This window comes from Cebidichthys violaceus, unplaced genomic scaffold, assembly GCF_023349555.1.
Source record: "Cebidichthys violaceus isolate CVI_PGR_0920_01 unplaced genomic scaffold, fCebVio1.0.p SCAF_20, whole genome shotgun sequence".
Classification (NCBI taxonomy): domain Eukaryota; kingdom Metazoa; phylum Chordata; class Actinopteri; order Perciformes; family Stichaeidae; genus Cebidichthys; species Cebidichthys violaceus.
In genome coordinates, this window is record NW_027176373.1 from 2,544,420 (window position 1) to 2,561,616 (window position 17,197).

General features: G+C 41.2%; 31 non-coding genes across 31 annotated transcripts; all 31 read right to left on the reverse strand.

The window, feature by feature from the left end:
* Positions 1–101: 101 nt before the first annotated feature.
* trnay-gua (transfer RNA tyrosine (anticodon GUA)) lies at positions 102–205 on the reverse strand. The gene is made up of 2 exons: positions 169–205; positions 102–137 (listed from the first exon to the last, which is right to left on the reverse strand). It is a non-coding gene; the product is annotated as a tRNA-Tyr (tRNA).
* Positions 206–462: 257 nt separating this feature from the next.
* Positions 463–566, reverse strand: trnay-gua (transfer RNA tyrosine (anticodon GUA)). The gene is made up of 2 exons: positions 530–566; positions 463–498 (listed from the first exon to the last, which is right to left on the reverse strand). It is a non-coding gene; the product is annotated as a tRNA-Tyr (tRNA).
* Positions 567–843: 277 nt separating this feature from the next.
* Positions 844–947, reverse strand: trnay-gua (transfer RNA tyrosine (anticodon GUA)). The gene is made up of 2 exons: positions 911–947; positions 844–879 (listed from the first exon to the last, which is right to left on the reverse strand). It is a non-coding gene; the product is annotated as a tRNA-Tyr (tRNA).
* A 257-nt stretch (positions 948–1,204) lies between these two features.
* Positions 1,205–1,308, reverse strand: trnay-gua (transfer RNA tyrosine (anticodon GUA)). The gene is made up of 2 exons: positions 1,272–1,308; positions 1,205–1,240 (listed from the first exon to the last, which is right to left on the reverse strand). It is a non-coding gene; the product is annotated as a tRNA-Tyr (tRNA).
* Positions 1,309–1,585: 277 nt separating this feature from the next.
* Positions 1,586–1,689, reverse strand: trnay-gua (transfer RNA tyrosine (anticodon GUA)). Its single transcript has 2 exons — positions 1,653–1,689; positions 1,586–1,621 (listed from the first exon to the last, which is right to left on the reverse strand). It is a non-coding gene; the product is annotated as a tRNA-Tyr (tRNA).
* Positions 1,690–2,307: 618 nt separating this feature from the next.
* trnay-gua (transfer RNA tyrosine (anticodon GUA)) lies at positions 2,308–2,411 on the reverse strand. The gene is made up of 2 exons: positions 2,375–2,411; positions 2,308–2,343 (listed from the first exon to the last, which is right to left on the reverse strand). It is a non-coding gene; the product is annotated as a tRNA-Tyr (tRNA).
* A 257-nt stretch (positions 2,412–2,668) lies between these two features.
* trnah-gug (transfer RNA histidin (anticodon GUG)) lies at positions 2,669–2,767 on the reverse strand. The gene is made up of 2 exons: positions 2,731–2,767; positions 2,669–2,704 (listed from the first exon to the last, which is right to left on the reverse strand). It is a non-coding gene; the product is annotated as a tRNA-His (tRNA).
* Positions 2,768–3,405: 638 nt separating this feature from the next.
* trnay-gua (transfer RNA tyrosine (anticodon GUA)) lies at positions 3,406–3,509 on the reverse strand. The gene is made up of 2 exons: positions 3,473–3,509; positions 3,406–3,441 (listed from the first exon to the last, which is right to left on the reverse strand). It is a non-coding gene; the product is annotated as a tRNA-Tyr (tRNA).
* A 257-nt stretch (positions 3,510–3,766) lies between these two features.
* trnay-gua (transfer RNA tyrosine (anticodon GUA)) lies at positions 3,767–3,870 on the reverse strand. The gene is made up of 2 exons: positions 3,834–3,870; positions 3,767–3,802 (listed from the first exon to the last, which is right to left on the reverse strand). It is a non-coding gene; the product is annotated as a tRNA-Tyr (tRNA).
* A 277-nt stretch (positions 3,871–4,147) lies between these two features.
* On the reverse strand, positions 4,148–4,251 carry trnay-gua (transfer RNA tyrosine (anticodon GUA)). Its single transcript has 2 exons — positions 4,215–4,251; positions 4,148–4,183 (listed from the first exon to the last, which is right to left on the reverse strand). It is a non-coding gene; the product is annotated as a tRNA-Tyr (tRNA).
* A 257-nt stretch (positions 4,252–4,508) lies between these two features.
* Positions 4,509–4,612, reverse strand: trnay-gua (transfer RNA tyrosine (anticodon GUA)). The gene is made up of 2 exons: positions 4,576–4,612; positions 4,509–4,544 (listed from the first exon to the last, which is right to left on the reverse strand). It is a non-coding gene; the product is annotated as a tRNA-Tyr (tRNA).
* A 277-nt stretch (positions 4,613–4,889) lies between these two features.
* On the reverse strand, positions 4,890–4,993 carry trnay-gua (transfer RNA tyrosine (anticodon GUA)). The gene is made up of 2 exons: positions 4,957–4,993; positions 4,890–4,925 (listed from the first exon to the last, which is right to left on the reverse strand). It is a non-coding gene; the product is annotated as a tRNA-Tyr (tRNA).
* A 257-nt stretch (positions 4,994–5,250) lies between these two features.
* trnah-gug (transfer RNA histidin (anticodon GUG)) lies at positions 5,251–5,349 on the reverse strand. The gene is made up of 2 exons: positions 5,313–5,349; positions 5,251–5,286 (listed from the first exon to the last, which is right to left on the reverse strand). It is a non-coding gene; the product is annotated as a tRNA-His (tRNA).
* Positions 5,350–5,987: 638 nt separating this feature from the next.
* Positions 5,988–6,086, reverse strand: trnah-gug (transfer RNA histidin (anticodon GUG)). The gene is made up of 2 exons: positions 6,050–6,086; positions 5,988–6,023 (listed from the first exon to the last, which is right to left on the reverse strand). It is a non-coding gene; the product is annotated as a tRNA-His (tRNA).
* A 277-nt stretch (positions 6,087–6,363) lies between these two features.
* Positions 6,364–6,467, reverse strand: trnay-gua (transfer RNA tyrosine (anticodon GUA)). The gene is made up of 2 exons: positions 6,431–6,467; positions 6,364–6,399 (listed from the first exon to the last, which is right to left on the reverse strand). It is a non-coding gene; the product is annotated as a tRNA-Tyr (tRNA).
* Positions 6,468–6,724: 257 nt separating this feature from the next.
* On the reverse strand, positions 6,725–6,828 carry trnay-gua (transfer RNA tyrosine (anticodon GUA)). Its single transcript has 2 exons — positions 6,792–6,828; positions 6,725–6,760 (listed from the first exon to the last, which is right to left on the reverse strand). It is a non-coding gene; the product is annotated as a tRNA-Tyr (tRNA).
* A 257-nt stretch (positions 6,829–7,085) lies between these two features.
* Positions 7,086–7,189, reverse strand: trnay-gua (transfer RNA tyrosine (anticodon GUA)). Its single transcript has 2 exons — positions 7,153–7,189; positions 7,086–7,121 (listed from the first exon to the last, which is right to left on the reverse strand). It is a non-coding gene; the product is annotated as a tRNA-Tyr (tRNA).
* A 257-nt stretch (positions 7,190–7,446) lies between these two features.
* On the reverse strand, positions 7,447–7,550 carry trnay-gua (transfer RNA tyrosine (anticodon GUA)). Its single transcript has 2 exons — positions 7,514–7,550; positions 7,447–7,482 (listed from the first exon to the last, which is right to left on the reverse strand). It is a non-coding gene; the product is annotated as a tRNA-Tyr (tRNA).
* Positions 7,551–7,807: 257 nt separating this feature from the next.
* trnay-gua (transfer RNA tyrosine (anticodon GUA)) lies at positions 7,808–7,911 on the reverse strand. Its single transcript has 2 exons — positions 7,875–7,911; positions 7,808–7,843 (listed from the first exon to the last, which is right to left on the reverse strand). It is a non-coding gene; the product is annotated as a tRNA-Tyr (tRNA).
* Positions 7,912–9,632: 1,721 nt separating this feature from the next.
* On the reverse strand, positions 9,633–9,731 carry trnah-gug (transfer RNA histidin (anticodon GUG)). The gene is made up of 2 exons: positions 9,695–9,731; positions 9,633–9,668 (listed from the first exon to the last, which is right to left on the reverse strand). It is a non-coding gene; the product is annotated as a tRNA-His (tRNA).
* Positions 9,732–10,008: 277 nt separating this feature from the next.
* trnay-gua (transfer RNA tyrosine (anticodon GUA)) lies at positions 10,009–10,112 on the reverse strand. Its single transcript has 2 exons — positions 10,076–10,112; positions 10,009–10,044 (listed from the first exon to the last, which is right to left on the reverse strand). It is a non-coding gene; the product is annotated as a tRNA-Tyr (tRNA).
* Positions 10,113–10,369: 257 nt separating this feature from the next.
* trnay-gua (transfer RNA tyrosine (anticodon GUA)) lies at positions 10,370–10,473 on the reverse strand. Its single transcript has 2 exons — positions 10,437–10,473; positions 10,370–10,405 (listed from the first exon to the last, which is right to left on the reverse strand). It is a non-coding gene; the product is annotated as a tRNA-Tyr (tRNA).
* A 999-nt stretch (positions 10,474–11,472) lies between these two features.
* On the reverse strand, positions 11,473–11,576 carry trnay-gua (transfer RNA tyrosine (anticodon GUA)). The gene is made up of 2 exons: positions 11,540–11,576; positions 11,473–11,508 (listed from the first exon to the last, which is right to left on the reverse strand). It is a non-coding gene; the product is annotated as a tRNA-Tyr (tRNA).
* Positions 11,577–11,830: 254 nt separating this feature from the next.
* On the reverse strand, positions 11,831–11,934 carry trnay-gua (transfer RNA tyrosine (anticodon GUA)). The gene is made up of 2 exons: positions 11,898–11,934; positions 11,831–11,866 (listed from the first exon to the last, which is right to left on the reverse strand). It is a non-coding gene; the product is annotated as a tRNA-Tyr (tRNA).
* Positions 11,935–12,572: 638 nt separating this feature from the next.
* Positions 12,573–12,676, reverse strand: trnay-gua (transfer RNA tyrosine (anticodon GUA)). Its single transcript has 2 exons — positions 12,640–12,676; positions 12,573–12,608 (listed from the first exon to the last, which is right to left on the reverse strand). It is a non-coding gene; the product is annotated as a tRNA-Tyr (tRNA).
* Positions 12,677–12,953: 277 nt separating this feature from the next.
* On the reverse strand, positions 12,954–13,057 carry trnay-gua (transfer RNA tyrosine (anticodon GUA)). Its single transcript has 2 exons — positions 13,021–13,057; positions 12,954–12,989 (listed from the first exon to the last, which is right to left on the reverse strand). It is a non-coding gene; the product is annotated as a tRNA-Tyr (tRNA).
* A 257-nt stretch (positions 13,058–13,314) lies between these two features.
* On the reverse strand, positions 13,315–13,418 carry trnay-gua (transfer RNA tyrosine (anticodon GUA)). The gene is made up of 2 exons: positions 13,382–13,418; positions 13,315–13,350 (listed from the first exon to the last, which is right to left on the reverse strand). It is a non-coding gene; the product is annotated as a tRNA-Tyr (tRNA).
* A 638-nt stretch (positions 13,419–14,056) lies between these two features.
* Positions 14,057–14,160, reverse strand: trnay-gua (transfer RNA tyrosine (anticodon GUA)). The gene is made up of 2 exons: positions 14,124–14,160; positions 14,057–14,092 (listed from the first exon to the last, which is right to left on the reverse strand). It is a non-coding gene; the product is annotated as a tRNA-Tyr (tRNA).
* A 254-nt stretch (positions 14,161–14,414) lies between these two features.
* Positions 14,415–14,513, reverse strand: trnah-gug (transfer RNA histidin (anticodon GUG)). Its single transcript has 2 exons — positions 14,477–14,513; positions 14,415–14,450 (listed from the first exon to the last, which is right to left on the reverse strand). It is a non-coding gene; the product is annotated as a tRNA-His (tRNA).
* Positions 14,514–15,873: 1,360 nt separating this feature from the next.
* Positions 15,874–15,977, reverse strand: trnay-gua (transfer RNA tyrosine (anticodon GUA)). The gene is made up of 2 exons: positions 15,941–15,977; positions 15,874–15,909 (listed from the first exon to the last, which is right to left on the reverse strand). It is a non-coding gene; the product is annotated as a tRNA-Tyr (tRNA).
* A 254-nt stretch (positions 15,978–16,231) lies between these two features.
* trnah-gug (transfer RNA histidin (anticodon GUG)) lies at positions 16,232–16,330 on the reverse strand. Its single transcript has 2 exons — positions 16,294–16,330; positions 16,232–16,267 (listed from the first exon to the last, which is right to left on the reverse strand). It is a non-coding gene; the product is annotated as a tRNA-His (tRNA).
* Between the last annotated feature and the right edge of the window lie 867 nt (positions 16,331–17,197).

Consider the following 17,197-nt stretch of genomic DNA (forward strand, 5'->3'; position numbering starts at 1 on the left):
AGTTACTAAGTAGCTAATTATATTATTGCAGATAAACTGCACTTGATGACTGACAGTAGAGGACATCAATCCATTCTTAATGGACAAGAATAATAAGTACATCCTTCGAGCCGGATTTGAACCAGCGACCTAAGGATACCTGCATATTTCCAACTGGGATACATCAACCTACAGTCCTCCGCTCTACCAACTGAGCTATCGAAGGGAGCCAGAGACCAATACTTTTTCAGCGTATGTATCGAGGCTGAAACTGATTCCAAACCAAAGTTTATTGTCCTAATACTCAACAATGCAAAGAGTGAAACGTGACAAACAGCCAGCTCCCTTTGTCTCCGTACATGATCGTTTAAAACTCTTGCAAAGTTACTAAGTAGCTAATTATATTATTGCAGATCAACTGCACTGGATGACTGACAGTAAAGGCCATCAATCCATTCTTAACGGACAAGAATAATAAGTACATCCTTCAAGCTGGATTTGAACCAGCGACCTAAGGATACCTGCATATTTCCAACTGGGATACATCAACCTACAGTCCTCCGCTCTACCAACTGAGCTATCGAAGGGAGCCGGAGACCAACACTTTTTCAGCGTATGTATCGAGGCTGAAACTGATTCCGAAAAGTTTATTGTCCTATTACTCAAGTACTTATTGTCCTAATACTCAACAATGCAAAGAGTGAATCGTGACAAACAGCCAGCTCCCTTTGTCTCCGTACATGCTTGTTTAAATCTCTTGCAAAGTTACTAAGTAGCTAATTATATTATTGCAGATAAACTGCACTTGATGACTGACAGTAGAGGACATCAATCCATTCTTAATGGACAAGAATAATAAGTACATCCTTCGAGCCGGATTTGAACCAGCGACCTAAGGATACCTGCATATTTCCAACTGGGATACATCAACCTACAGTCCTCCGCTCTACCAACTGAGCTATCGAAGGGAGCCAGAGACCAATACTTTTTCAGCGTATGTATCGAGGCTGAAACTGATTCCAAACCAAAGTTTATTGTCCTAATACTCAACAATGCAAAGAGTGAAACGTGACAAACAGCCAGCTCCCTTTGTCTCCGTACATGATCGTTTAAAACTCTTGCAAAGTTACTAAGTAGCTAATTATATTATTGCAGATCAACTGCACTGGATGACTGACAGTAAAGGCCATCAATCCATTCTTAACGGACAAGAATAATAAGTACATCCTTCAAGCTGGATTTGAACCAGCGACCTAAGGATACCTGCATATTTCCAACTGGGATACATCAACCTACAGTCCTCCGCTCTACCAACTGAGCTATCGAAGGGAGCCGGAGACCAACACTTTTTCAGCGTATGTATCGAGGCTGAAACTGATTCCGAAAAGTTTATTGTCCTAATACTCAAGTACTTATTGTCCTAATACTCAACAATGCAAAGAGTGAATCGTGACAAACAGCCAGCTCCCTTTGTCTCCGTACATGCTTGTTTAAATCTCTTGCAAAGTTACTAAGTCGCTAATTATATTATTGCAGATCAACTGCACTTGATGACTGACAGTAGAGGACATCAATCCATTCTTAACGGACAAGAATAATTAGTACATCCTTCAAGCTGGATTTGAACCAGCGACCTAAGGATACCTGCATATTTCCAACTGGGATACATCAACCTACAGTCCTCCGCTCTACCAACTGAGCTATCGAAGGGAGCCGGAGACCAACACTTTTTCAGCGTATGTATCGAGGCTGAAACTGATTCCAAACCAAAGTTTATTGTCCTAATACTCAACAATGCAAAGAGTGAAACGTGACAAACAGCCAGCTCCCTTTGTCTCCGTACATGATCGTTTAAAACTCTTGCAAAGTTACTCAGTAGCTAATTATATTATTGCAGATCAACTGCATTTGATAACTGACAGTAGAGGCCATCAATCCATTCTTAACGGACAAGAATAATAAGGATATCCTTCGAGCCGGATTTGAACCAGCGACCTAAGGATACCTGCATATTTCCAACTGGGATACATCAGCCTACAGTTCTCCGCTCTAACAACTGAGACATCGAAGGGAGACAGAGACCAACACTTTTTCAGCGTATGTATCGAGGCTGAAACTGATTCCAAACCAAAGTATATTGTCCTAATATTCAACAATGCAAAGAGTGAAACGTGACAAACAGCCAGCTCCCTTTGTCTCCGTACATGCTTGTTTAAATCTCTTGCAAAGTTACTAAGTCGCTAATTATATTATTGCAGATAAACTGCACTTGATGACTGACAGTAGAGGACATCAATCCATTCTTAACGGACAAGAATAATAAGTACATCCTTCAAGCCGGATTTGAACCAGCGACCTAAGGATACCTGCATATTTCCAACTGGGATACATCAACCTACAGTCCTCCGCTCTACCAACTGAGCTATCGAAGGGAGCCAGAGACCAATACTTTTTCAGCGTATGTATCGAGGCTGAAACTGATTCCAAACCAAAGTTTATTGTCCTAATACTCAACAATGCAAAGAGTGAAACGTGACAAACAGCCAGCTCCCTTTGTCTCCGTACATGATCGTTTAAAACTCTTGCAAAGTTACTAAGTAGCTAATTATATTATTGCAGATCAACTGCACTTGATGACTGACAGTAAAGGCCATCAATCCATTCTTAACGGACAAGAATAATAAGTACATCCTTCAAGCTGGATTTGAACCAGCGACCTAAGGATACCTGCATATTTCCAACTGGGATACATCACAGCCCTCCGCTCTACCAACTGAGCTATCGAAGGGAGCCGGAGACCAACACTTTTTCAGCGTATGTATCGAGGCTGAAACTGATTCCGAAAAGTTTATTGTCCTAATACTCAAGTATTTATTGTCCTAATACTCAACAATGCAAAGAGTGAATCGTGACAAACAGCCAGCTCCCTTTGTCTCCGTACATGCTTGTTTAAATCTCTTGCAAAGTTACTAAGTCGCTAATTATATTATTGCAGATCAACTGCATTTGATAACTGACAGTAGAGGCCATCAATCCATTCTTAACGGACAAGAATAATAAGGATATCCTTCGAGCCGGATTTGAACCAGCGACCTAAGGATACCTGCATATTTCCAACTGGGATACATCAGCCTACAGTTCTCCGCTCTAACAACTGAGACATCGAAGGGAGACAGAGACCAACACTTTTTCAGCGTATGTATCGAGGCTGAAACTGATTCCAAACCAAAGTATATTGTCCTAATATTCAACAATGCAAAGAGTGAAACGTGACAAACAGCCAGCTCCCTTTGTCTCCGTACATGCTTGTTTAAATCTCTTGCAAAGTTACTAAGTCGCTAATTATATTATTGCAGATAAACTGCACTTGATGACTGACAGTAGAGGACATCAATCCATTCTTAACGGACAAGAATAATAAGTACATCCTTCAAGCCGGATTTGAACCAGCGACCTAAGGATACCTGCATATTTCCAACTGGGATACATCAACCTACAGTCCTCCGCTCTACCAACTGAGCTATCAAAGGGAGCCGGAGACCAACACTTTTTCAGCGTATGTATCGAGGCTGAAACTGATTCCAAACCAAAGTTTATTGTCCTAATACTCAACAATGCAAAGAGTGAAACGTGACAAACAGCCAGCTCCCTTTGTCTCCGTACATGCTCGTTTAAAACTTTTGCAAAGTTACTAAGTAGCTAATTATATTATTGCAGATCAACTGCACTTGATGACTGACAGTAAAGGCCATCAATCCATTCTTAACGGACAAGAATAATAAGTACATCCTTCAAGCTGGATTTGAACCAGCGACCTAAGGATACCTGCATATTTCCAACTGGGATACATCAACCTACAGTCCTCCGCTCTACCAACTGAGCTATCGAAGGGAGCCGGAGACCAACACTTTTTCAGCGTATGTATCGAGGCTGAAACTGATTCCGAAAAGTTTATTGTCCTATTACTCAAGTACTTATTGTCCTAATACTCAACAATGCAAAGAGTGAATCGTGACAAACAGCCAGCTCCCTTTGTCTCCGTACATGCTTGTTTAAATCTCTTGCAAAGTTACTAAGTAGCTAATTATATTATTGCAGATAAACTGCACTTGATGACTGACAGTAGAGGACATCAATCCATTCTTAATGGACAAGAATAATAAGTACATCCTTCGAGCCGGATTTGAACCAGCGACCTAAGGATACCTGCATATTTCCAACTGGGATACATCAACCTACAGTCCTCCGCTCTACCAACTGAGCTATCGAAGGGAGCCAGAGACCAATACTTTTTCAGCGTATGTATCGAGGCTGAAACTGATTCCAAACCAAAGTTTATTGTCCTAATACTCAACAATGCAAAGAGTGAAACGTGACAAACAGCCAGCTCCCTTTGTCTCCGTACATGATCGTTTAAAACTCTTGCAAAGTTACTAAGTAGCTAATTATATTATTGCAGATCAACTGCACTTGATGACTGACAGTAAAGGCCATCAATCCATTCTTAACGGACAAGAATAATAAGTACATCCTTCAAGCTGGATTTGAACCAGCGACCTAAGGATACCTGCATATTTCCAACTGGGATACATCAACCTACAGTCCTCCGCTCTACCAACTGAGCTATCGAAGGGAGCCGGAGATCAACACTTTTTCAGCGTATGTATCGAGGCTGAAACTGATTCCGAAAAGTTTATTGTCCTAATACTCAAGTACTTATTGTCCTAATACTCAACAATGCAAAGAGTGAATCGTGACAAACAGCCAGCTCCCTTTGTCTCCGTACATGCTTGTTTAAATCTCTTGCAAAGTTACTAAGTAGCTAATTATATTATTGCAGATAAACTGCACTTGATGACTGACAGTAGAGGACATCAATCCATTCTTAATGGACAAGAATAATAAGTACATCCTTCGAGCCGGATTTGAACCAGCGACCTAAGGATACCTGCATATTTCCAACTGGGATACATCAACCTACAGTCCTCCGCTCTACCAACTGAGCTATCGAAGGGAGCCAGAGACCAATACTTTTTCAGCGTATGTATCGAGGCTGAAACTGATTCCAAACCAAAGTTTATTGTCCTAATACTCAACAATGCAAACAGTGAAACGTGACAAACAGCCAGCTCCCTTTGTCTCCGTACATGCTCGTTTAAAACTCTTGCAAAGTTACTAAGTAGCTAATTATATTATTGCAGATCAAATGCACTAAATGACTGACAGTAAAGGCCATCAATCCATTCTTAACGGACAAGAATAATAAGTATATCCTTCGAGCCAGATTTGAACCAGCGACCTAAGGATACCTACATATTTCCAACTGGGATACATCACAGCCCTCCGCTCTACCAACTGAGCTATCGAAGGGAGCCAGAGACCAACACTTTTTCAGCGTATGTATCGAGGCTGAAACTGATTCCGAAAAGTTTATTGTCCTAATACTCAAGTATTTATTGTCCTAATACTCAACAATGCAAAGAGTGAATCGTGACAAACAGCCAGCTCCCTTTGTCTCCGTACATGCTTGTTTAAATCTCTTGCAAAGTTACTAAGTCGCTAATTATATTATTGCAGATAAACTGCACTTGATGACTGACAGTAGAGGCCATCAATCCATTCTTAACGGACAAGAATAATAAGTACATCATTCGAGCCGGATTTGAACCAGCGACCTAAGGATACCTGCATATTTTCCACTGGGAAACATCAACCTACAGTCCTCCGCTCCACCAACTGAGCTATCGAAGGGAGAAGGAGAGTAACACTTTTTCAGCGTATGTATCGAGGCTGAAACTGATTCCAAACCAAAGTTTATTGTCCTAATACTCAACAATGCAAAGAGTGAAACGTGACAAACAGCCAGCTCCCTTTGTCTCCGTACATGCTTGTTTAAATCTCTTGCAAAGTTACTAAGTAGCTAATTATATTATTGCAGATCAAATGCACTAAATGACTGACAGTAAAGGCCATCAATCCATTCTTAACGGACAAGAATAATTAGTATATCCTTCGAGCCAGATTTGAACCAGCGACCTAAGGATACCTGCATATTTCCAACTGGGATACATCACAGCCCTCCGCTCTACCAACTGAGCTATCGAAGGGAGCCAGAGACCAACACTTTTTCAGCGTATGTATCGAGGCTGAAACTGATTCCGAAAAGTTTATTGTCCTAATACTCAAGTATTTATTGTCCTAATACTCAACAATGCAAAGAGTGAATCGTGACAAACAGCCAGCTCCCTTTGTCTCCGTACATGCTTGTTTAAATCTCTTGCAAAGTTACTAAGTCGCTAATTATATTATTGCAGATAAACTGCACTTGATGACTGACAGTAGAGGACATCAATCCATTCTTAACGGACAAGAATAATAAGTACATCCTTCGAGCCGGATTTGAACCAGCGACCTAAGGATACCTGCATATTTCCAACTGGGATACATCAACGTACAGTCCTCCGCTCTACCAAGTGAGCTATCGAAGGGAGCCGGAGACCAACACTTTTTCAGCGTATGTATCGAGGCTGAAACTGATTCCAAACCAAAGTTTATTGTCCTAATACTCAACAATGCAAAGAGTGAAACGTGACAAACAGCCAGCTCCCTTTGTCTCCGTACATGCTCGTTTAAAACTTTTGCAAAGTTACTAAGTAGCTAATTATATTATTGCAGATCAACTGCACTTGATGACTGACAGTAAAGGCCATCAATCCATTCTTAAGGGACAAGGATAATAAGTACATCCTTCAAGCTGGATTTGAACCAGCGACCTAAGGATACCTGCATATTTCCAACTGGGATACATCAACCTACAGTCCTCCGCTCTACCAACTGAGCTATCGAAGGTAGCCAGAGACCAACACTTTTTCAGCGTATGTATCGAGGCTGAAACTGATTCCAAACCAAAGTTTATTGTCCTAATACTCAACAATGCAAAGAGTGAAGCGTGACAAACAGCCAGCTCCCTTTGTCTCCGTACATGCTTGTTTAAATCTCTTGCAAAGTTACTAAGTTGCTAATTATATTATTGCAGATACACTGCACTTGATGACTGACAGTAGAGGACATCAATCCATTCTTAATGGACAAGAATAATAAGTACATCCTTCGAGCCGGATTTGAACCAGCGACCTAAGGATACCTGCATATTTCCAACTGGGATACATTAACCTACAGTCCTCCGCTCTACCAACTGAGCTATCGAAGGGAGCCGGAGACCAACACTTTTTCAGCGTATGTATCGAGGCTGAAACTGATTCCAAACCAAAGTTTATTGTCCTAATACTCAACAATGCAAAGAGTGAAACGTGACAAACAGCCAGCTCCCTTTGTCTCCGTACATGCTCGTTTAAAACTTTTGCAAAGTTACTAAGTAGCTAATTATATTATTGCAGATCAACTGCACTTGATGACTGACAGTAAAGGCCATCAATCCATTCTTAAGGGACAAGAATAATAAGCACATCCTTCAAGCTGGATTTGAACCAGCGACCTAAGGATACCTGCATATTTCCAACTGGGATACATCAACCTACAGTGCTCCGCTCTACCAACTGAGCTATCGAAGGTAGCCAGAGACCAACACTTTTTCAGCGTATGTATCGAGGCTGAAACTGATTCCAAACCAAAGTTTATTGTCCTAATACTCAACAATGCAAAGAGTGAAGCGTGACAAACAGCCAGCTCCCTTTGTCTCCGTACATGCTTGTTTAAATCTCTTGCAAAGTTACTAAGTTGCTAATTATATTATTGCAGATAAACTGCACTTGATGACTGACAGTAGAGGACATCAATCCATTCTTAATGGACAAGAATAATAAGTACATCCTTCGAGCCGGATTTGAACCAGCGACCTAAGGATACCTGCATATTTCCAACTGGGATACATCAACCTACAGTCCTCCGCTCTACCAACTGAGCTATCGAAGGGAGCCGGAGACCAATACTTTTTCAGCGTATGTATCGAGGCTGAAACTGATTCCGAAAAGTTTATTGTCCTAATACTCAAGTACTTATTGTCCTAATACTCAACAATGCAAAGAGTGAATCGTGACAAACAGCCAGCTCCCTTTGTCTCCGTACATGCTTGTTTAAATCTCTTCCAAAGTTACTAAGTCGCTAATTATATTATTGCAGATAAACTGCACTTGATGACTGACAGTAGAGGACATCAATCCATTCTTAACGGACAAGAATAATAAGTATATCCTTCGAGCCGGATTTGAACCAGCGACCTAAGGATACCTGCATATTTCCAACTGGGATACCTCAGCCTACAGTTCTCCGCTCTAACAACTGAGACATCGAAGGGAGACAGAGACCAACACTTTTTCAGCGTATGTATCGAGGCTGAAACTGATTCCAAACCAAAGTTTATTGTCCTAATACTCAACAATGCAAAGAGTGAAACGTGACAAACAGCCAGCTCCCTTTGTCTCCGTACATGCTCGTTTAAAACTCTTGCAAAGTTACTAAGTAGCTAATTATATTATTGCAGATCAACTGCACTTGATGACTGACAGTAGAGGCCATCAATCCATTCTTAACGGACAAGAATAATAAGTACATCCTTCGAGCCGGATTTGAACCAGCGACCTAAGGATACCTGCATATTTCCAACTGGGATACATCAGCCTACAGTTCTCCGCTCTAACAACTGAGACATCGAAGGGAGACAGAGACCAACACTTTTTCAGCGTATGTATCGAGGCTGAAACTGATTCCAAACCAAAGTTTATTGTCCTAATACTCAACAATGCAAAGAGTGAAACGTGACAAACAGCCAGCTCCCTTTGTTTCCGTACATGATCGTTTAAAACTCTTGCAAAGTTACTCAGTAGCTAATTATATTATTGCAGATCAACTGCATTTGATAACTGACAGTAGAGGCCATCAATCCATTCTTAACGGACAAGAATAATAAGTATATCCTTCGAGCCGGATTTGAACCAGCGACCTAAGGATACTTGCATATTTCCAACTGGGATACATCAGCCTACAGTTCTCTGCTCTAACAACTGAGACATCGAAGGGAGACAGAGACCAACACTTTTTCAGCGTATGTATCGTGGCTGAAACTGATTCCAAACCAAAGTTTATTGTCCTAATACTCAACAATGCAAAGAGTGAAACGTGACCAACAGCCAGCTCCCTTTGTCTCCGTACATGATCGTTTAAAACTCTTGCAAAGTTACTAAGTAGCTAATTATATTATTGCAGATCAACTGCACTTGATGACTGACAGTAGAGGCCATCAATCCATTCTTAACGGACAAGAATAATAAGTACATCCTCCGAGCCGGATTTGAACCAGCGACCTAAGGATACCTGCATATTTCCAACTTGGATACATCAGCCTACAGTTCTCCGCTCTAACAACTGAGACATCGAAGGGAGACAGAGACCAACACTTTTTCAGCGTATGTATCGAGGCTGAAACTGATTCCAAACCAAAGTTTATTGTCCTAATACTCAACAGTGCAAAGAGTGAAACGTGACAAACAGCCAGCTCCCTTTGTCTCCGTACATGCTTGTTTAAATCTCTTGCAAAGTTACTAAGTAGCTAATTATATTATTGCAGATCAAATGCACTAAATGACTGACAGTAAAGGCCATCAATCCATTCTTAACGGACAAGAATAATAAGTATATCCTTCGAGCCAGATTTGAACCAGCGACCTAAGGATACCTGCATATTTCCAACTGGGATACATCACAGCCCTCCGCTCTACCAACTGAGCTATCGAAGGGAGCCAGAGACCAACACTTTTTCAGCGTATGTATCGAGGCTGAAACTGATTCCGAAAAGTTTATTGTCCTAATACTCAAGTATTTATTGTCCTAATACTCAACAATGCAAAGAGTGAAGCGTGACAAACAGCCAGCTCCCTTTGTCTCCGTACATGCTTGTTTAAATCTCTTGCAAAGTTACTAAGTCGCTAATTATATTATTGCAGATAAACTGCACTTGATGACTGACAGTAAAGGCCATCAATCCATTCTTAACGGACAAGAATAATAAGTACATCCTTCAAGCTGGATTTGAACCAGCGACCTAAGGATACCTGCATATTTCCAACTGGGATACATCAACCTACAGTCCTCCGCTCTACCAACTGAGCTATCGAAGGGAGCCGGAGACCAACACTTTTTCAGCATATGTATCGAGGCTGAAACTGATTCCAAACCAAAGTTTATTGTCCTAATACTCAACAATGCAAAGAGTGAAACGTGACAAACAGCCAGCTCCCTTTGTCTCCGTACATGCTTGTTTAAATCTCTTGCAAAGTTACTAAGTAGCTAATTATATTATTGCAGATAAACTGCACTTGATGACTGACAGTAGAGGACATCAATCCATTCTTAATGGACAAGAATAATAAGTACATCCTTCGAGCCAGATTTGAACCAGCGACCTAAGGATACCTGCATATTTCCAACTGGGATACATCAACCTACAGTCCTCCGCTCTACCAACTGAGCTATCGAAGGGAGCCAGAGACCAATACTTTTTCAGCGTATGTATCGAGGCTGAAACTGATTCCGAAAAGTTTATTGTCCTAATACTCAAGTACTTATTGTCCTAATACTCAACAATGCAAAGAGTGAAACGTGACAAACAGCCAGCTCCCTTTGTCTCCGTACATGATCGTTTTAAACTCTTGCAAAGTTACTCAGTAGCTAATTATATTATTGCAGATCAACTGCATTTGATAACTGACAGTAGAGGCCATCAATCCATTCTTAACGGACAAGAATAATAAGTATATCCTTCGAGCTGGATTTGAACCAGCGACCTAAGGATACCTGCATATTTCCAACTGGGATACATCAGCCTACAGTTCTCCGCGCTAACAACTGAGACATCGAAGGGAGACAGAGACCAACACTTTTTCAGCGTATGTATCAAGGCTGAAACTGATTCCAAACCAAAGTTTATTGTCCTAATACTCAACAATGCAAAGAGTGAAACGTGACAAACAGCCAGCTCCCTTTGTCTCCGTACATGATCGTTTAAAACTCTTGCAAAGTTACTAAGTAGCTAATTATATTATTGCAGATCAACTGCACTTGATGACTGACAGTAGAGGCCATCAATCCATTCTTAACGGACAAGAATAATAAGTACATCTTCCGAGCCGGATTTGAACCAGCGACCTAAGGATACCTGCATATTTCCAACTGGGATACATCAGCCTACAGTTCTCCGCTCTAACAACTGAGACATCGAAGGGAGACAGAGACCAACACTTTTTCAGCGTATGTATCGAGGCAGAAACTGATTCCAAACCAAAGTTTATTGTCCTAATACTCAACAGTGCAAAGAGTGAAACGTGACAAACAGCCAGCTCCCTTTGTCTCCGTACATGATCGTTTTAAACTCTTGCAAAGTTACTCAGTAGCTAATTATATTATTGCAGATCAACTGCATTTGATAACTGACAGTAGAGGCCATCAATCCATTCTTAACGGACAAGAATAATAAGTATATCCTTCGAGCCGGATTTGAACCAGCGACCTAAGGATACCTGCATATTTCCAACTGGGATACATCAGCCTACAGTCCTCCGCTCTACCAACTGAGCTATCGAAGGGAGCCGGAGACCAACACTTTTTCAGCGTATGTATGGAGGCTGAAACTGATTCCGAAAAGTTTATTGTCCTAATACTCAACAATGCAAAGAGTGAAGCGTGACAAACAGCCAGCTCCCTTTGTCTCCGTACATGCTTGTTTAAATCTCTTGCAAAGTTACTAAGTAGCTAATTATATTATTGCAGATAAACTGCACTTGATGACTGACAGTAGAGGCCATCAATCCATTCTTAACGGACAAGAATAATAAGTACATCCTTCGAGCCAGATTTGAACCAGCGACCTAAGGATACCTGCATATTTCCTACTGGAATACATCAACCTACAGTCCTCCGCTCTACCAACTGAGCTATCGAAGGGAGCCAGAGACCAATACTTTTTCAGCGTATGTATCGAGGCTGAAACTGATTCCGAAAAGTTTATTGTCCTAATACTCAAGTACTTATTGTCCTAATACTCAACAATGCAAAGAGTGAAACGTGACAAACAGCCAGCTCCCTTTGTTTCCGTACATGATCGTTTAAAACTCTTGCAAAGTTACTCAGTAGCTAATTATATTATTGCAGATCAACTGCATTTGATAACTGACAGTAGAGGCCATCAATCCATTCTTAACGGACAAGAATAATAAGTATATCCTTCGAGCCGGATTTGAACCAGCGACCTAAGGATACCTGCATATTTCCAACTGGGATACATCAGCCTACAGTTCTCCGCTCTAACAACTGAGACATCGAAGGGAGACAGAGACCAACACTTTTTCAGCGTATGTATCGAGGCTGAAACTGATTCCAAACCAAAGTTTATTGTCCTAATACTCAACAGTGCAAAGAGTGAAACGTGACAAACAGCCAGCTCCCTTTGTCTCCGTACATGATCGTTTTAAACTCTTGCAAAGTTACTCAGTAGCTAATTATATTATTGCAGATCAACTGCATTTGATAACTGACAGTAGAGGCCATCAATCCATTCTTAACGGACAAGAATAATAAGTATATCCTTCGAGCCGGATTTGAACCAGCGACCTAAGGATACCTGCATATTTCCAACTGGGATACATCAGCCTACAGTCCTCCGCTCTACCAACTGAGCTATCGAAGGGAGCCAGAGACCAACACTTTTTCAGCGTATGTATCGAGGCTGAAACTGATTCCGAAAAGTTTATTGTCCTAATACTCAAGTATTTATTGTCCTAATACTCAACAATGCAAAGAGTGAAGTGTGACAAACAGCCAGCTCCCTTTGTCTCCGTACATGCTTGTTTAAATCTCTTGCAAAGTTACTAAGTCGCTAATTATATTATTGCAGATAAACTGCACTTGATGACTGACAGTAAAGGCCATCAATCCATTCTTAACGGACAAGAATAATAAGTACATCCTTCAAGCTGGATTTGAACCAGCGACCTAAGGATACCTGCATATTTCCAACTGGGATACATCAACCTACAGTCCTCCGCTCTACCAACTGAGCTATCGAAGGGAGCCGGAGACCAACACTTTTTCAGCGTATGTATCGAGGCTGAAACTGATTCCAAACCAAAGTTTATTGTCCTAATACTCAACAATGCAAAGAGTGAAACGTGACAAACAGCCAGCTCCCTTTGTCTCCGTACATGCTTGTTTAAATCTCTTGCAAAGTTACTAAGTAGCTAATTATATTATTGCAGATAAACTGCACTTGATGACTGACAGTAGAGGACATCAATCCATTCTTAATGGACAAGAATAATAAGTACATCCTTCGAGCCAGATTTGAACCAGCGACCTAAGGATACCTGCATATTTCCAACTGGGATACATCAACCTACAGTCCTCCGCTCTACCAACTGAGCTATCGAAGGGAGCCAGAGACCAATACTTTTTCAGCGTATGTATCGTGGCTGAAACTGATTCCGAAAAGTTTATTGTCCTAATACTCAAGTACTTATTGTCCTAATACTCAACAATGCAAAGAGTGAAACGTGACAAACAGCCAGCTCCCTTTGTTTCCGTACATGATCGTTTTAAACTCTTGCAAAGTTACTCAGTAGCTAATTATATTATTGCAGATCAACTGCATTTGATAACTGACAGTAGAGGCCATCAATCCATTCTTAACGGACAAGAATAATAAGTATATCCTTCGAGCCGGATTTGAACCAGCGACCTAAGGATACCTGCATATTTCCAACTGGGATACATCAGCCTACAGTTCTCCGCTCTAACAACTGAGACATCGAAGGGAGACAGAGACCAACACTTTTTCAGCGTATGTATCGAGGCTGAAACTGATTCCAAACCAAAGTTTATTGTCCTAATACTCAACAATGCAAAGAGTGAAACGTGACAAACAGCCAGCTCCCTTTGTCTCCGTACATGATTGTTTAAAACTCTTGCAAAGTTACTAAGTAGCTAATTATATTATTGCAGATCAACTGCACTTGATGACTGACAGTAGAGGCCATCAATCCATTCTTAACGGACAAGAATAATAAGTACATCCTCCGAGCCGGATTTGAACCAGCGACCTAAGGATACCTGCATATTTCCAACTGGGATACATCAGCCTACAGTTCTCCGCTCTACCAACTGAGCTATCGAAGGGAGCCGGAGACCAACACTTTTTCAGCGTATGTATGGAGGCTGAAACTGATTCCGAAAAGTTTATTGTCCTAATACTCAACAATGCAAAGAGTGAAGCGTGACAAACAGCCAGCTCCCTTTGTCTCCGTACATGCTTGTTTAAATCTCTTGCAAAGTTACTAAGTAGCTAATTATATTATTGCAGATCAAATGCACTAAATGACTGACAGTAAAGGCCATCAATCCATTCTTAACGGACAAGAATAATAAGTATATCCTTCGAGCCAGATTTGAACCAGCGACCTAAGGATACCTGCATATTTCCAACTGGGATACATCACAGCCCTCCGCTCTACCAACTGAGCTATCGAAGGGAGCCAGAGACCAATACTTCTTCAGCGTATGTATCGAGGCTGAAACTGATTCCGAAAAGTTTATTGTCCTAATACTCAAGTACTTATTGTCCTAATACTCAACAATGCAAAGAGTGAATCGTGACAAACAGCCAGCTCCCTTTGTCTCCGTACATGCTTGTTTAAATCTCTTGCAAAGTTACTAAGTCGCTAATTATATTATTGCAGATAAACTGCACTTGATGACTGACAGTAGAGGACATCAATCCATTCTTAACGGACAAGAATAATAAGTATATCCTTCGAGCCGGATTTGAACCAGCGACCTAAGGATACCTGCATATTTCCAACTGGGATACATCAGCCTACAGTTCTCCGCTCTAACAACTGAGACATCGAAGGGAGACAGAGACCAACACTTTTTCAGCGTATGTATCGAGGCTGAAACTGATTCCAAACCAAAGTTTATTGTCCTAATACTCAACAATGCAAAGAGTGAAACGTGACAAACAGCCAGCTCCCTTTGTCTCCGTACATGCTCGTTTAAAACTCTTGCAAAGTTACTCAGCAGCTAATTATATTATTGCAGATCAACTGCACTTGATGACTGACAGTAGAGGCCATCAATCCATTCTTAACGGACAAGAATAATAAGTACATCCTTCGAGCCGGATTTGAACCAGCGACCTAAGGATACCAGCATATTTCCAACTGGGATACATCAGCCTACAGTTCTCCGCTCTAACAACTGAGACATCGAAGGGAGACAGAGACCAACACTTTTTCAGCGTATGTATCGAGGCTGAAACTGATTCCAAACCAAAGTTTATTGTCCTAATACTCAACAATGCAAAGAGTGAAACGTGACAAACAGCCAGCTCCCTTTGTCTCCGTACATGATCGTTTAAAACTCTTGCAAAGTTACTAAGTAGCTAATTATATTATTGCAGATCAACTGCACTTGATGACTGACAGTAGAGGCCATCAATCCATTCTTAACGGACAAGAATAATAAGTACATCCTCCGAGCCGGATTTGAACCAGCGACCTAAGGATACCTGCATATTTCCAACTGGGATACATCAGCCTACAGTTCTCCGCTCTAACAACTGAGACATCGAAGGGAGACAGAGACCAACACTTTTTCAGCGTATGTATCGAGGCTGAAACTGATTCCAAACCAAAGTTTATTGTCCTAATACTCAACAGTGCAAAGAGTGAAACGTGACAAACAGCCAGCTCCCTTTGTCTCCGTACATGATCGTTTTAAACTCTTGCAAAGTTACTCAGTAGCTAATTATATTATTGCAGATCACCTGCATTTGATAACTGACAGTAGAGGCCATCAATCCATTCTTAACGGACAAGAATAATAAGTATATCCTTCGAGCCGGATTTGAACCAGCGACCTAAGGATACCTGCATATTTCCAACTGGGATACATCAGCCTACAGTCCTCCGCTCTACCAACTGAGCTATCGAAAGGAGCCGGAGACCAACACTTTTTCAGCGTATGTATGGAGGCTGAAACTGATTCCGAAAAGTTTATTGTCCTAATACTCAACAATGCAAAGAGTGAATCGTGACAAACAGCCAGCTCCCTTTGTCTCCGTACATGCTTGTTTAAATCTCTTGCAAAGTTACTAAGTAGCTAATTATATTATTGCAGATCAAATGCACTAAATGACTGACAGTAAAGGCCATCAATCCATTCTTAACGGACAAGAATAATAAGTATATCCTTCGAGCCAGATTTGAACCAGCGACCTAAGGATACCTGCATATTTCCAACTGGGATACATCACAGCCCTCCGCTCTACCAACTGAGCTATCGAAGGGAGCCAGAGACCAATACTTTTTCAGCGTATGTATCGAGGCTGAAACTGATTCCGAAAAGTTTATTGTCCTAATACTCAAGTACTTATTGTCCTAATACTCAACAATGCAAAGAGTGAATCGTGACAAACAGCCAGCTCCCTTTGTCTCCGTACATGCTTGTTTAAATCTCTTGCAAAGTTACTAAGTCGCTAATTATATTATTGCAGATAAACTGCACTTGATGACTGACAGTAGAGGACATCAATCCATTCTTAACGGACAAGAATAATAAGTACATCCTTCGAGCCGGATTTGAACCAGCGACCTAAGGATACCTGCATACTTCCAACTGGGACACATCAGCCTACAGTTCTCCGCTCTAACAACTGAGACATCGAAGGGAGACAGAGACCAACACTTTTTCAGCGTATGTATCGAGGCTGAAACTGATTCCAAACCAAAGTTTATTGTCCTAATACTCAACAATGCAAAGAGTGAAACGTGACAAACAGCCAGCTCCCTTTGTCTCCGTACATGCTTGTTTAAATCTCTTGCAAAGTTACTAAGTAGCTAATTATATTATTGCAGATCAACTGCATTTGATGACTGACAGTAAAGGCCATCAATCCATTCTTAACGGACAAGAATAATAAGTATATCCTTCGAGCCGGATTTGAACCAGCGACCTAAGGATACCTGCATATTTCCAACTGGGATACATCAGCCTACAGTTCTCCGCTCTAACAACTGAGACATCGAAGGGAGACAGAGACCAACACTTTTTCAGCGTATGTATCGAGGCTGAAACTGATTCCAAACCAAAATTTATTGTCATAATACTCAACAATGCAAAGAGTGAAACGTGACAAACAGCCAGCTCCCTTTGT